Source organism: Centroberyx gerrardi, chromosome 1 (assembly GCF_048128805.1).
Source record: "Centroberyx gerrardi isolate f3 chromosome 1, fCenGer3.hap1.cur.20231027, whole genome shotgun sequence".
Lineage (NCBI taxonomy): Eukaryota > Metazoa > Chordata > Actinopteri > Beryciformes > Berycidae > Centroberyx > Centroberyx gerrardi.
This window is the reverse complement of record NC_135997.1, coordinates 9,379,883-9,394,449: the sequence shown is the minus strand read 5'-3', so window position 1 is coordinate 9,394,449 and position 14,567 is coordinate 9,379,883. Positions and strand designations below refer to the sequence as shown.

Sequence of the window (14,567 nt, the reverse complement as noted above, 5' to 3'; positions counted from 1 at the left end):
ACAGATTTGTTCCCCCTTTCTCCCCTTTTGCTCTCGCTCTCTCACTCAAATTATGGGGAAACACACTGCACAAGTATATTAGTGCTTCTCATTGGGCTGTGTGTGCAGCTGCAGCACTTGCACATAGCACACACACACACAGAGACACACAAAAATACACACACACATTCACACAAATACGTGCAAAATGAAGCTAACAATAGACATTTGTAATAGTGGTGGAAAACTGGGAGAAACTGTTCCGTTTCAATTCACTGATACCACTAATGGCTTCTTAGCAGCTCCATGAAATCAAGCAGCTGTCATGTCGATGCATCAGCAGTGAGAGGAGGGAGAGTCATCCCCATAAGGACAGAGGCATCGCGCCTTCATGTTTGGCTAAACATCTGCTCCTCTGCACTTCAGCTTTGCAGCAATAAATGGGCAAACAAAAGAGGTGGGAGGTGAAATGATTAGATTTTCCATCTCAAAGCATTTGTATGGTGTGTTTTCTTTCCCCTCTCTTCTTAAAGTGCTTACTGGACATGAGGCAGAAGTGAGATCAAGTTTAAATTCGGAGGACAGGACAAATGGATGAGCTAAGGTAACGCAGTTTTCAGGACGCTGATAGAAACTGAATAAGGTCGGTCACCATATTCCAGTCACTAGACAGTTGTTTTGGCAAAAGAGTCTATCTAATCTCTAAACTGTTGCAAAGCATTTGAGTATTACAGCTCAGTCAGGGCTAAAGCAAACATCGTGTGTGTGTGTGTGTGTGTGTGTGCGTGCGTGCGTGCACGTGAGAGAGAGATGCACATGTGAGTGTGCATGTCTTAAGCTTGTCAAACAGGCAAATCAATAACTCGTACTTTTGTTCAACTTCGTGTAAGTGATCAGCACACTAAATAAACATAAAGGTTTTCTGGGACACGTTGTTGTTTTTAAATTATTGTTATTATTTTAAACAACGGCAAGATGCAATTCTTGGCTAATCAACAAAAAACTTCTGTTATAATGACATCTAATTTCTATGTTTCAGTTTGGCTGTACTTCCTTTAATCTCATTCTTGGTAATTACCCGGTAGTATTCTTCCTTCCTCCCTTCCTTCCTTCTTTCCTTAATTCCTTCCCCCATCCATTCATTCATTCATGTTCAGTTGCACATATGTACGTTAAGCAGCACTGATTAAGCACACTGAAATCAAATTCAACATTTACTAAACAAGTACCATCTATTTCATTAAAATTGTCTCTTTACAACGAAGAAATGCCATTTCCACCTGTCTCCAAAAAGCATAATCCTGTCATATACCACTACGTCACTTTATATTTGCTTTTCAAAGCAAATGTCTTGGTCACTGTAACAGCGAAGCCCCTTATCCCTCCCCTTCACGGTGTTAAATATGTTTCAACTCATCGCTGACAATCGTTAAACCGACAAAAATGTCTCCCTAAAAAAAACTTCACAACACGCCAGCCTCCGTGATAGCAACATTTTCCCCCTTTACAAGTCTAAAACTTTCTCAGTGTGAAAAAAAAAAAAAAAAAAAAAAAAAAAAAAACATGGATCCTATTCCTTCAAGTATGAGTGAGAGAGAGAAAGGTAGAGGTGCTTGGGGGACGAATTTAAATCAACCAAGATGGCGAGAGGCTTGTTGTTTTGGAAGGGGCAGAAAAAATGGAGGATATTGTAATATACACAAAGGGATAAATTTCAACAACTCGGCCAGGCGGCTGCCTAGCCTGCCTGCATGCCTCTCCGTTTGAGGAAGCGACAGCGATAACAGCTCTGGCTGGCTGGCCAATATTAGCAACACGAAGCTCAAACTCGGACCAGCTGTGGAAAAAGAAATGAATATTATACGTCCAACTTAATCCGAGTCGAAGGGGATATTTATGTATTTGTCGCTAATTGTTTTATTTTCGCGTTGAGGGACTATTAAACTGGATGGATTTAACGGACAGCGAGGACCAACGGCAGTCCAGTGCCTCCTAGTTACCCCCCTTACGTTGACGATTACAACATCAACACAAATATGCACCCAAAACGAACAACCGTATATATATCCGCGGTACATAAAAGCAAAAAACAATACCCTAGAGCATACAAAAGTTTAATTTCTGAATGATAAAACAAGTTGTTGTTATCAAAGACAACAGCTTAAGTCAACGGCGCAAGAGGGAGAGAGAGAGAGGGACACAAAGACGATTCCCACTATCAGGTCACCACTCTGAAGAGGAAAAAACACTTCGTTTTATATTAAGAAAAAAACTTTATGGATTTAACCGAATCTACCGCCGACGACTGCCGGATAGCGATTGAATGAATTACATCGTCACGTTATAACAAGTTACTACCAATATCCAGTTGACACAAGCAGAAAAGCAAAGAAACTAGAAATCAAGCCAGCTACACTGCTCATCGCTTGTTCTGTGGATGAAAAAACACCGAGCGTAGCTGTGAAATAAAACACTTACCTTTTTTTAGTTTCGACACTTTACTTATTTCCAACGTGGATTTTTTAGTTCAAGTAACACTTCGGGTGACCTTCTTCTTGTCTCTTTTTCCTTGTTCGATTATGGTTATGAAAGAGGTCGGGGACGAATGCTAAAGAAGGGAATTGGGCAGTAATTGAGTCTCGGTGTGTGAGTGTGTGTGTTAGTTACTAACAGCAGATTGAAGGAGACTCTTCTCAAGGTTTATTCAGCTCCACTTCAAGGAACCGACCTGACGTCAGCTCACTACTGCCACACAAAGAAAACTTATTATTTGTGCAGCAGCAGTAGTAAACGGAGGATACAATTACTGACCATTATTACTTTTAATGTCACATTGTAATTAGCTCTACAACATAGCGGTAACTTTAATGATGTAGTCGTAACTTAAACCGCGAGTGATAATCACGAGGCAAGCATCCAACAATGTAAAGAGAAATTATTTTTATATACATTTTTTTTTATTTTTAAGAAAATCATTAATTCGTGCCTTTCCCCTCCCCTATTTTCATATCACTTAAATCAGTTTGTTAGTAGGCTACTTATTATGATGTATGGTCTGTATTTCTGTCATGAAGATTTATGTTAGTCTAACTGGTGAGTAAACTGGGTTTAGGTGGGTTTATCTTCCACTGCATCCCTGAACATGGGTCTGCATTAAATCAACAATGTGTACATAGATTAGGCAGCTTGTTTAGGAGAGAGAAGTTATAAAATCCACTCCATAAGATATTACCAGACAGCATAGTAAACTGTCCTTTTATCTTTTTTCCCCTTTTCTTTGTAACTTTATTTTGAAAAGTGCTATATAAATAAAGTTTATTATTATATTTAAGAAACCTGTTGTAATTTAAATTGAATGCTCAGCTGATGTTGGACTGAGGAAGAATCATCATTGACTTAATTAATTTTAAAAGGCTATTAGGCATGTAATATTCTCATCCTCGGGCTACTGTATGTAATGAATTAATCACTTAATAATTTACTTCAATTAAACTCTTGTGTTTAATGGATTTCAAGTTTTGGATTTGGAAAAACTGTATAGTCATGTGTCGATGCGGAGGCAGAAAAAAAAGGTTTATGTAACTCGCTATTAACTGACCAAATGATGAGACCTGGGAAGATGATACATGATCAAACAGTACACAAGTCCACACAGGGTCGAAATTAGAAGGCATTTGCTGAACAAAAAACAAAATGGGACAGATCCTCCTCAGGAGAGGATCAATACATTGCCTGGCAAAGACAGCCATCTGTGCCTAATTGTATGCTTTACCTCCTCTTCTGAACACACAATAAGCAACAGGCTGAACGCAGGCCCTCTGACCCAGACTGGGTTTCCAGACGGGGGAAGATTATTTCATTCAACTGGAAAACAACAAGGGGGAGGGGGGGAGTTTTGCAGATGGAATGGGCAACTGTTCTTATGCCCCACCCTGATGAGGATGAGGATGAGGATGGGTCACACAGAGAGCCAGAGAGCCAACTGGTGTGTCCCCGCACGTCACATCGCCACCAGTTGTATCCATTTTAACAGGTATTATGCAGGATTAACAAACTGTTCACTGTTGGTTTATAGACACCTCGTAAATCAAACGCAAACACAATGAACTCATTGTTACCACTGTGATGGAGTGTTGGTTTACAAGCGCATTCATATTAATGTTTCATAAACATTATAAATGACCATAAATGTATTCTGGGTTTTTTTTCTGGGTTTTTTTTTCTTCCGCTGTTTTGTCACAATGTACAAAAGTGGCACCCTACCTATCCTGACTTTATTGTAAGAGTTACAAAGATATGTTATTGTTATGTTAATTATTTGATTGATATGTTAATTATTTTTAGGGAAGAAAAAAAAACATCTAACATCAACAATATAGGGGGTGGGTTGGGGGGGGTCTGATGAAACATTCATGATCACCTGAGTTTGGAGGATGGACACAGAACCCCTTATTCAGCTTGTGGTGTGCAGTTAAAGCCATTTTATAAGCTTGCTCTCCATGCTCTTTGGTCATTGATTTTTCTCTCTGCCCCTTTCCATTACCTGTTGAGATGGGGGGGGTGGGCGGAAGGGGGAGGGAGGGGGGGTTGCTCCTCTTCAAACACACACACACACACACACACACACACAAAACCTCTCTCTATCTCTCTCTCTAGCCACTGGCACCCTGGTGTATTTCTCCACCTCCTCCGCCTCATGTAGTAGGAATGACAGGCCATGAGGAATGACAGTGGCTGTGTTTGTCATACAGTAGCAGCAAGAAGCAAGGATTTTTAATTGCATTGGAGAATCTTCATTAAAGAGAGCGCATGGGGGCGGGTATGGGGAAGAGGGCTGTATGGGGCGGCGTTGGGGGGGCACTCGGAGCATCGTCATTAGAAGAAGGCACTAGCAGCCTAGAAGGGTGGGCCCTCTTTGCATGCACACTGAGAATGCCTGCCGTACCTCGGTCATTTGTAACATAATAAGTGCCAGCACAATGACTGCAATGCGAGAAAGCACACCACAGGGAAGAGAAGGGGGAAGGGAGACAGCATGTCTGTCTAAAAGAGGGACTTTTTTTTGTGTTGATTAGAAAGTATAATGAGCCACTAAAGAAGGAGGCAAAAAAATGATCTCTCCTGAGACTGATGGAAAACAAATTAATCTGGTGATTTGGATTTAATTATTATTTTTCTATTAGTCCACCATGCTAAGACAGGGACAGCCGTCAGAAGCGAGGAGCTGTGCTTGCATTTATTGATTTTTGCCCAGACACATTCAGGGAATACAGATTCATCTCCTCTCCTCCCCACACAATCCACTATGTGGGATTCCATTAACACAAGAAGCTTCCAGCAACTCTGAGATGTTTAATTTGAACAACACAAATGGAGCTTAAAATAGTGTTCACACACAAGAAAACTGGCCTAAGGATGTCTTTTTATGCAATTGAATTAGTGCCTCACTTATTGTTGTGTCCTACATAATAAGCATTAAATAAACACCCAATAAATTAAATTAAGACAATGTTCTCTTGTATAGAATGAGTCAAGCACTATTGTTCCCCTCTGCATTTGACGTCTTACAGTGCTATAATAGTCGGGCTTAATTTAATCTTTTGTTTTGAATTAATGTAAGAACCCTGTAACCAGACCGTAATTATTCTTCCCATCCGTGCAGTATCTTCTCTTTGTAGCGTCCTTTCAATACATCAGTAGTCTTGAACACAATTCCTTGTGAGATGTAATGATTTGCAAAGTCAATGAATTGAACTGCCTGTGTGATTGAAGCGCAAGGGACCAATTTGCGGCTGCTATATGTAGAATATTGGTGAGCCTGAAGTAATGCTCATATTCTCTCACTGACATGAAATTCAGCAATTATGCCAGATGAACACAGCTATTGATTGGTATCCCACCATCCTCGGCTGGAAAAGGTTTTGCAATAAATGTAATGGCTTCGAGTGTGTACATTCTAGTCGCAGATATTCTGAAAGCCACGCTAGACATAGTGGCTCATGGGAATACATGTGACAGTGAAGTATGTATTAATCCTTGACCTTTAACCCCAGCACAGAAACATCTACAGGAAGCACGTTAGGGGATGTTGCATGCCTTTGTACATCAAGTGTTTTATCAAGTGTTTTAGCCACACAAATGCTTTTAGCCATGTTAATATCAGCCTTACTTTAGGGGAATGAGGCACTGGCAGCATGTAGGAGCTTGTCAGTAAATGCAGATGAAATTAATGAGATATGGAAAAAAAAAGTGATTCATGAGATCTAGCTACAAAACAATATTTGGCATGCAGGGTAGACAAATAAACGTGCGCACCGACTAAAATGACAGTACAAGGAGAGTGTTTACTGTGAGGAATATAACAGAGCAGAACCCTCTGTTGTATGATGTAATACACAGAAGGGAGAAATCATCATAATAGCAGAGTAGTAGAGTGACTCATTCGTTGATGAGGTACATTCACACTGTCATTCAGTGAAGAGAGGCAGTCTGTGTGTGAGCGAGAGAGAGAGAGAGAGAGAGAGAGAGAGAAAGAGAGAGACAGAGAGAGAGAGAGTACATTAGTATTTTCCTTTTCTGGGAACGAGGAGTCATTTGTGCCAGGAAAGTGGAGAAACAAGTCACGGCCTTACAGTGATGCATCTCTCCATGAAGGATGAGATCACAAGCAAATGTCACCCCAACCTGAGCAAAGCCAAATGACCTTGAATCAAATAAAAACACATCTTTACCCATGTGAATGTGTACACACACACACACATACACACACACACACATACACCACACAAATGTCAGCAGGTTTTCCATTCGCTAAATCTACTCCTAAGCGCAGGGGGTTTAGCTAAGACAAGCAAACTAGTATTTTCATCAGAATCACCCTGGAGAAACCTCACTGCTGACTAAAATCATTTCTAGTTAGCTGTGTATTTACTTTTATAATTGAATTAACAAAAAAAAAAAGTGGCATGAAATTGTCACTACCCAAAGGGTCAATACCCCCCAAAAAAACGATGTCGTTAAGATACCTTCTGACCTCGTTCTGTGTTGTGTGACAGTTGAAGGTAAGGGGGAATTTCAGGGGAAATTACTGTCACAGTTGAAGGGATTTCAAGCTTCAGTGCATTACTTTAACGTGGTCAGGGTTAGGGTAAGTTATAAACCAGCTTTGATTCCTGCCCACAGCTAGCATATATCTTTGAAAATAACATAAAAAAAAAACATACTTCCAAGTTTCTCCAGCATTAGAAGATACTGTATGTAGCCATTATACGCTTTACAGGAAAATGTTGAGGTTTTGTCATTATGTTATTGAGGTTTAGCTGTTCTCCCTTTTCATTTCTCTGCTCAGACCCACCTAGATCAATGCACAGCATGCGGTCAGTTATCGCTGTTGCTGTGTGCAGTTGTAACTCCACTCTTTTCATTCTCTTACATCAAAGTTCACATGGCCTATTACAAACATGTAAAGAAAATAAAAATACACATTATTATTTGGAAAACAAGAATTATTATCTTAATTCCGGGAAGACCTAGGCTTACTTTTGGGCGATAGAAAGTCATCCAGTAGTGATTTATAATGCAAAGGTGAATTACCTTCCATGGGATTCCACCCAAATCCTATCCCGCTGAAATGCTGTCAACTCCTGCTGACAGACATCACTGTTGCCAAAATCAATCATCATTACATTTATCAGTGTTCAGTTTCTGCAGGGAAAGCGCTTCCTTGTTCTTTTCAAGCAATTTACGACAATCTATGACACACGAAAAAACCAAACTTTGATTTGGCGGAGAGTTCTTGAACATGTGCACCAAAGCATGGAACAGGAAAGGTGTTGTTTACGCTGCACTGCACTGAAACTGTAATCTCTAATTTGCTATGCCTTGTATTATATGAAAACACCATTCAGCATGAACACAAACTTTTTACAAGACATAATACAAACTCATGTGACCAAGCATCATGTGAGCTTTCATTTAAGGGACTTTGCCCCAATTACAGCAACAAAGCCATGCAACTAGAAATAGCTCCTGGATCATTTATGATGGAGGTGTGATGAGGAAAATTGACCAAAAAGTCAAATTCAATGATAATTCACTTTGAACAGCCACCCCCAATTACCCCCCCCCCCCCCCCCACACACACACACACACACACACACACACACACCTCTCCAGCCGACTTTTTAAAAGCTTATCTAGTCAGCATGATGGTAGGAGACATTATCTTATAGAGGTGTAGTTTCAAATTGCTGTGCCGCCCTGCAATCTCAGTGTTGCAGGAGTCACATCGCAACTGTGGATGGCTTTTTTGCAGTTATTTAAAACTGTGAAACTCATCAGTTCCTTTCAAGTACATAGTTGAAGAAATCAACAAGTTCTGTGGGGAAAAAAACAGATTATCAGATATTTCAAAAATCTTTAATTGCTTTCAGAATGAATCTGATGGATCAAGTGAAGCGCCAGCAGAGATTAAAAATAGGTGTGTGCGTGTGTGTGTGTGTGTGTGTGTGTGTGTGTGTGTGTGTGTGTGTGCGTGTGTGTGTGTGTGTGTGTGTGTGTGAGGCTTAGTGTTTTGACAACATCAGAAAAAGGATAATTAGATTCAATTGTGCTTCTGAAAGGTTGTGTTTGGTATTGCTACTTACAAAAATAACAAGATGAATTTGTTTAATTTGCCTTAAATGTCTCTGAACAAGTGTTGCTCTTTATTATATACATGTCATAATATTGTTAAAGTCTCACATACAAATTTCCATTATTGTCATATACATCCATATTGTGGTTAGATGATATGTGACATTTCAGCATCAAAATTGAAATTATTAAGGGTTGGATCTGACATTTTGTCTGTGGTTTAAAATGATTATAAGAGCAATCCGAAACATGAGTGATTTCAACAACACATCTGCCTGCATCTTGTTTTCTGGTTTTTGCACACTATAGGAGGATTTTTGAGGGCATGTATTTGTCTGCATGGTGAATGAGGCTTTGGGCTTCCCTCCATGTTGATTATTATTCCCATAGCATTTCATTACCTTTCCTTCAGAGAGATCATTTCAGAAAAGTGCAAAAAGACCAATTATTCAAAGGTGAAATAGCTGTTGATATATGGTATCAGAATGCCACCTTAGAGTCTAATTATAGACATTAAAGCCTAATTTAAATGTGAAAAAAATTGACAGACATGCATATGAGCTATTTTCATATAGAGTGCATCAAGGCTATCAAAAATCCATCTTTTGAACAAGCTCTCATATTTATTCTAGGCCTGTGTTTGAACTGTGCATAAATCCTTAGAGCTATTATAAAATGTATGAAAAAGCCCCCCCATAAGGTCCGCATACATAATGCTTCCCAACTTCTATTTTTTTTTTTTTAAATAAGCAAATGAATAAAACAAAATGAAATGACAATGATTCTTGGCGCAGTAACGTCTGCTTATCGTTTTAGTTTTTGAGGCAATCTGGTGTTTGTAACTCAGCTTATGTGAAATGTGCTTTTATGAAACTTCATCATGTAGTAGTTGGAAAGCTGAGAAATGGGCATGATTTTTAAACATAAGTGGATAAGAATGTTTGATATTATTAAAAGTCAGAGATTAATGAAGCCATATGTCCCATTAAAACTGATTTTTTTTTCCCGCCAAAATTTAGTTCTGTTCCCTCAAAGATTAAATGAATTTATGCATTTCCAGCATTAACACACAGCACAAGCATTATGGTGGTTTCAGAAAATGTGCTGCTGGAATATTCAAGTGAATCAGTGATGACATTTATCAATCAGACTATCACACCTGCCTGTTTGACTGAAAGTTTCAATATGACTAATTGCACGTAAATGAACCATTAATACATGACGATGTCAAAGGGAATATTGCCTTTCAGAAACACAATACATATTTGGTATGAAATAAATGATCCATTGTACTAAGTATGAATATAAAATAACCATAACATAACACTAAAAACGACACAACCTGTGGCCTGCATTTGCAAAATTTGACTATATACACTTATTCCATCCAGCAACTTCTTTAGATGATTTTCATATAAGAAATTATAAAATATTTTCATTGATATCTTTTCCTTTAGAATTTTAAAAGTGATTTAGTGTGTATTTCTATTTATTTCTTTGATCAATAAAATTAAATTATTCACCAAATGTATTCGCATGGACCTATATACTGTTACTACAGTTGGCAAGGACTACAGTGATTGGCTCTGTATTACAATGATAAATGAAGTATATCAATTTTGGGGCTCTAGTTTTTCTGTGACACATGAAAAACAAAGGTTTGATGTTAGCTTTTGTATTGTGGCCAAGTGCTGGTTTTACTGGGAGGTGTATAAAATTCTTGCTTTGTAATTTTAAGTCTTTTAAGACACACACTGAAGACCCTCAGTTTGTTCCTCCAGGAAGCCCAATGCACGCTTGTACAGAGTGAAAAGTAGAGTCTGAGATATAGGTCCATTTCCCATGTTTGACAAACAATTATCTGAGGAATTCACAGGATTTTTATACATCTAGAAACACAAAATCAATGAAGTATTGGAATTCTTAATCAACATTTTTAGCCAGTGGATAGTAGAGATAGCGTGATATTAAAAAATATCTCTGGGTTTAAGAATCCATCCAAAACCTTAGATTGCTTGAATAATCTATTTGATGAGAAGTATCTGAGCTTAATCTTAGGTGGGCCCATGCAGGCAGTCTTATCAGACTGTTTTAAGACTGATGAAAACAGGCGCTGTGTTAATTAATACTGGCAGGCCACTGTTCCTCCTGGCAGTGTGCAGGCAGACATGCTGGACTGCCCTCAGTGACGCCTGGTCAAAAATAGGGCACCACACAGCACAGTAATGATCACAATGGTGACATCATCTCTGTCTTCAATGTGCTCTCCCCTCGGTGCTCTTCTGAACAAAGAGCAGCAGGCATGTAGGGAGGGAGGCAGATGTCACTTTGTGTCTGGGGAACATTAAGACCAACAAATGTTCTTCGAATCCTCTGAGAAGGCTTTTAGTGGCTGTATGGAGTAAAGCCCTGCTTCTAAAACTCTGAACTAGGTTTGTGTGATCGTGTCACTGATTACCGCACCTGAAAGAAAAAACAGTAAGATTGAAAAAATGGCTTCCTTCGCTCTATATATGTGTCATCTATGTGTTTTTTTGTATACGTATATGTACATGGAATGAATTGATATAAAATGTAATAAATTAGGATTTGCATTGCAACAGAGCAAACCTATGGAGAACGAGGAATGTCTGTAAATAGCTCACAAGTGTTTTAGATGGTGCCCCTCAGACATGTGACCTAAAGTGTTAACACATGTGGCCTCGCTTTTTTCCCATTGTTACTGATCTGTTCAGATGTATGTCTCCAGTCCTGAGAATGAACCAGGTTCAAGACTTCTTGCGCTCACACAAAGTTTACTCACAGTCCAACTTGGTCATCAAATGGACAAAGACTTCCTTATTAGACAAACAACAGGAATATTAGTAATTTTACCCTCTGTCTATTGTCTCCAACTTGTCATGACAGTATCATCAAGAGAAGCATTGTACTGTAAGCATAGAACCGAACTCCATAAGATTACAGTACAAGATTTGGCCAGATTTAGCCTCAGGTTTTTCATCCTACAGGACTTCTAGAGATAAGAAAATGTCATCTCTCAGTCAGTGGGTTTCTCAAAGCACCCAAACATAGGAAATTCCTCTGGGACAGCTGACAGTATGTGCTTAGCAAGGTCAAGCAACTTTGCTGTGTGGCTTTGTACTTCATTTTAAATGATTCTTCCATTTGATCTTCATTGGATTCCAGCTGGGAAATACCACAAAACTTTAGCCTAGATGTTCCTTCCTAGAGGTTTCACAGGAGGCATCAACTCTTGCTCTTTGTGCTCTTGAAGACACTGAGCTTGTATTGTAGTTCCTTTATAAACCACCCTTTGTGGTATTCATGTGTCTCCACAAACAGAGAGAGAGAAGGAGGGAGAGAGAGAGAGAGAGAGAGAGAGAGGGAGGGAGAAGGAGAGGGAGAGAGCGGAAAGAGATTCTCAAGACCTGGACGAGCCGTGGGAAAAGAGGGGTCTTGTAGAGGAAAAGCAGAAATGTCTCAGGACATTCCTTTGTGATTACACATTGCTGGAGAAATCCAGACATTCTTGCAGCCATTCTGTGTCTGAAGCCTGAGTAGAATGAAGTCAAATTCAATTTCATAAACTGGGTGTAAACATCAACACCTCTCTGTTCCTATAGATGTAGAGAGACGTTGTCGGAGTTTTGTTTTCCAACGATTTTATCAAGCCATTTTGTTTAAAAACTTGGGAAAATGCACCATCAATCTGCAGTAGTTATCCATTTAGTTTATAGCTCCATATACCAAGCTACTTTGATGTTGCAGTGTGCCATCCTGCCCAACTGGAGTGAATGAAGTGCAGCTCAGAGGGACAGTTAAGTATCCATCTCCTATCCGCTGCAGAGAAAAGAGGACTCAAGTAAGAGGAGAGCATTGTGTGAAATCTCAGGTTACATGCCCATAAGCCTGGCTGAAAGAGTGAGCTACCCCCAATGGAAAATGCATGTTCCTCCCCTGCCACAGCTAGCATGAATGAGAAACAGCTCTGAGGAATGCTCCATTATCATCCTATCAGCGGCACTGGGGGAGGAGAGCTTGTAGTCTCTATTCACGTAGCAGTGTGCAGAATCATGTGTCTGAAGGAGGAAGGGGAGTGAATGGCATTGGCCTACAGACCTGCAATTGGGTTGAGCAGCCTCCTCCCCAACTCACCAGACCTTGCACTTCCTCATTTGTCTAGGTCATGCGTCCTTTTTGTCAGCAATTAATCTGCAGCACCGCCCCCCTATATTTATCCCTTTCGCTCTCTCTTTCTCCTTCACCTCCTGTTCTGTTGGCCTTGGGTAGATTTACACTTGGTTTGATCACTGTTCTGCTTTATACATGCGGCTAATAACGGATTGCTGCGCCTTTCTAAGTGCTACATTTTACCAGGCACGATGAGTATCTTGTTGACCTTGACATTATTATGCATCTGCTGTACAGCGGTACTCCCTCTCTGCTTCACACTGACCTTTCTGGACCCCGAACACTTAACATGAATGCAGTGTATTACAGTTTTACATAGCAAATTAATTGTGCTGATATCAAATGTTGTTTTACAGTGTTTCAAATAATTATGACAGCAATGGCTGCAAATGTGGGGGGAAAAAACTGCAAAGACTGTAAGTGTGTAGAATATCTCTGATCAATGCTTGCTGAGGTCTGCTAAATTAGGTGTGGAGTTTAAAATTGCAAATCAAATATGAAGGCTTCTAATCCTGGATTTACTCTGATGACGGGATCTACAATGCCTTTCAAAACAATTATTCAAATCAATCTAATTAAACCTGTTGAAATTGGCTTTAATTACCTCCCTGACTAAACAAACAGCAAGTTCTGGCATGCAAATAATAGTGCAGCTCAATCTGTTTTTCCAAGGAGTGTGAACAAAGTGTGAACTACTGCGCCCCCTAGTGGTCGTTAGTTTAACCTTTATTTTCATAATGACGTCAGCCTTGGACTATAGTGTGTGTATAGGCTACCCTTCTTGCTTTTGTTGCAGATGACCCAGATACTGATAACTTCCCAGTGAGCTCAGATCATCAGCAGCATCAGCAGCAGCAGCATCAACAACAATAATTACAACAAACTGTTTGGATGAAGGCCTGTAAGAGAAAGTATGTTTGATCACCTAGACAGAAACACAGACATTGGATCACTGGCATCTTGGTCAGTGGTTCTTCACTGCAGTTCACTAGGTGAATGTGAACAAAGCTACTGACTCTGTAGAAAGTTCAAATGCTGGCCATCAGATAAAATATTTTCTGCTTATTATCAACTCCTAAGCAGCCTCTAAATTTAGAAAGAGACACAAAATGACCCTATTTGGAATGGCTTGCCTTTCAATAGAAATGAGTCTTTAATTCCACAACTTCTAGGAATGCAGTTTGCTTCTCTGATTTTGAACCATTAACGCTTCATTTTATTACCACCTTTCACCATTGTTTTCAACAGCAGCCACCAGGCAGAACCACCATCTGTGCTTCAGGAGGGTGCTTGGCCCGTACTGTCCTGCCCTCTAATTGAAAGAGCCAATAAATACATGCATTTACTTCTTACACGATCTCCAATCTGGCTTTAAATGAGATAGGCCACTTCAAATAGCCGAGCATAGCATTAGTTTAGTGCTACTAGCAGCTGTTTTGAGAATTTTCAGCCCATCCAGATACTATGTTACACTAGTTACACTTCTTGGAATTAACCTCTATTCTGAAGGTTGTCTTTTTCATATGTTTTGAATTGCAGTGCTAATAAAAACTTGAATCAGTATTATTAATCATTCTGTACATGCAGCCTACCCTCTGACTCTGATTTAATGAACATTAGGGATTTTGTAGCCATTGAGGATGACTTGAACATGATGTTGATTCTTGGATTATTTTTTGCAAAATGAATAAAGAAAAAAGTTTCCCATAGGTGTAAGTGAAAAGATTCTGAACATTCCCTTTTCAGTCAGTCAATCAGTCAAT

The 14,567-nt window shown here is 39.6% G+C and overlaps 1 protein-coding gene across 10 annotated transcripts in view; it reads right to left on the bottom strand.

Annotated features, from left to right (window-relative positions):
• Positions 1-2,630, bottom strand: part of LOC139924073 (bromodomain adjacent to zinc finger domain protein 2B) — a 69,172-nt gene extending 66,542 nt beyond the window's left edge. For 9 of the 10 annotated variants that reach the window (XM_071914998.2, XM_078287074.1, XM_078287017.1 and 6 more), the window contains exon 1: positions 2,461-2,630. The gene's annotated coding sequence lies outside the window, so the exon portion shown is untranslated. Of the gene's footprint in view, positions 1-2,457 lie in introns of all 10 variants that reach the window. The other variant, XM_078286969.1, reaches the window with a different exon arrangement.
• Positions 2,631-14,567: the final 11,937 nt, after the last annotated feature.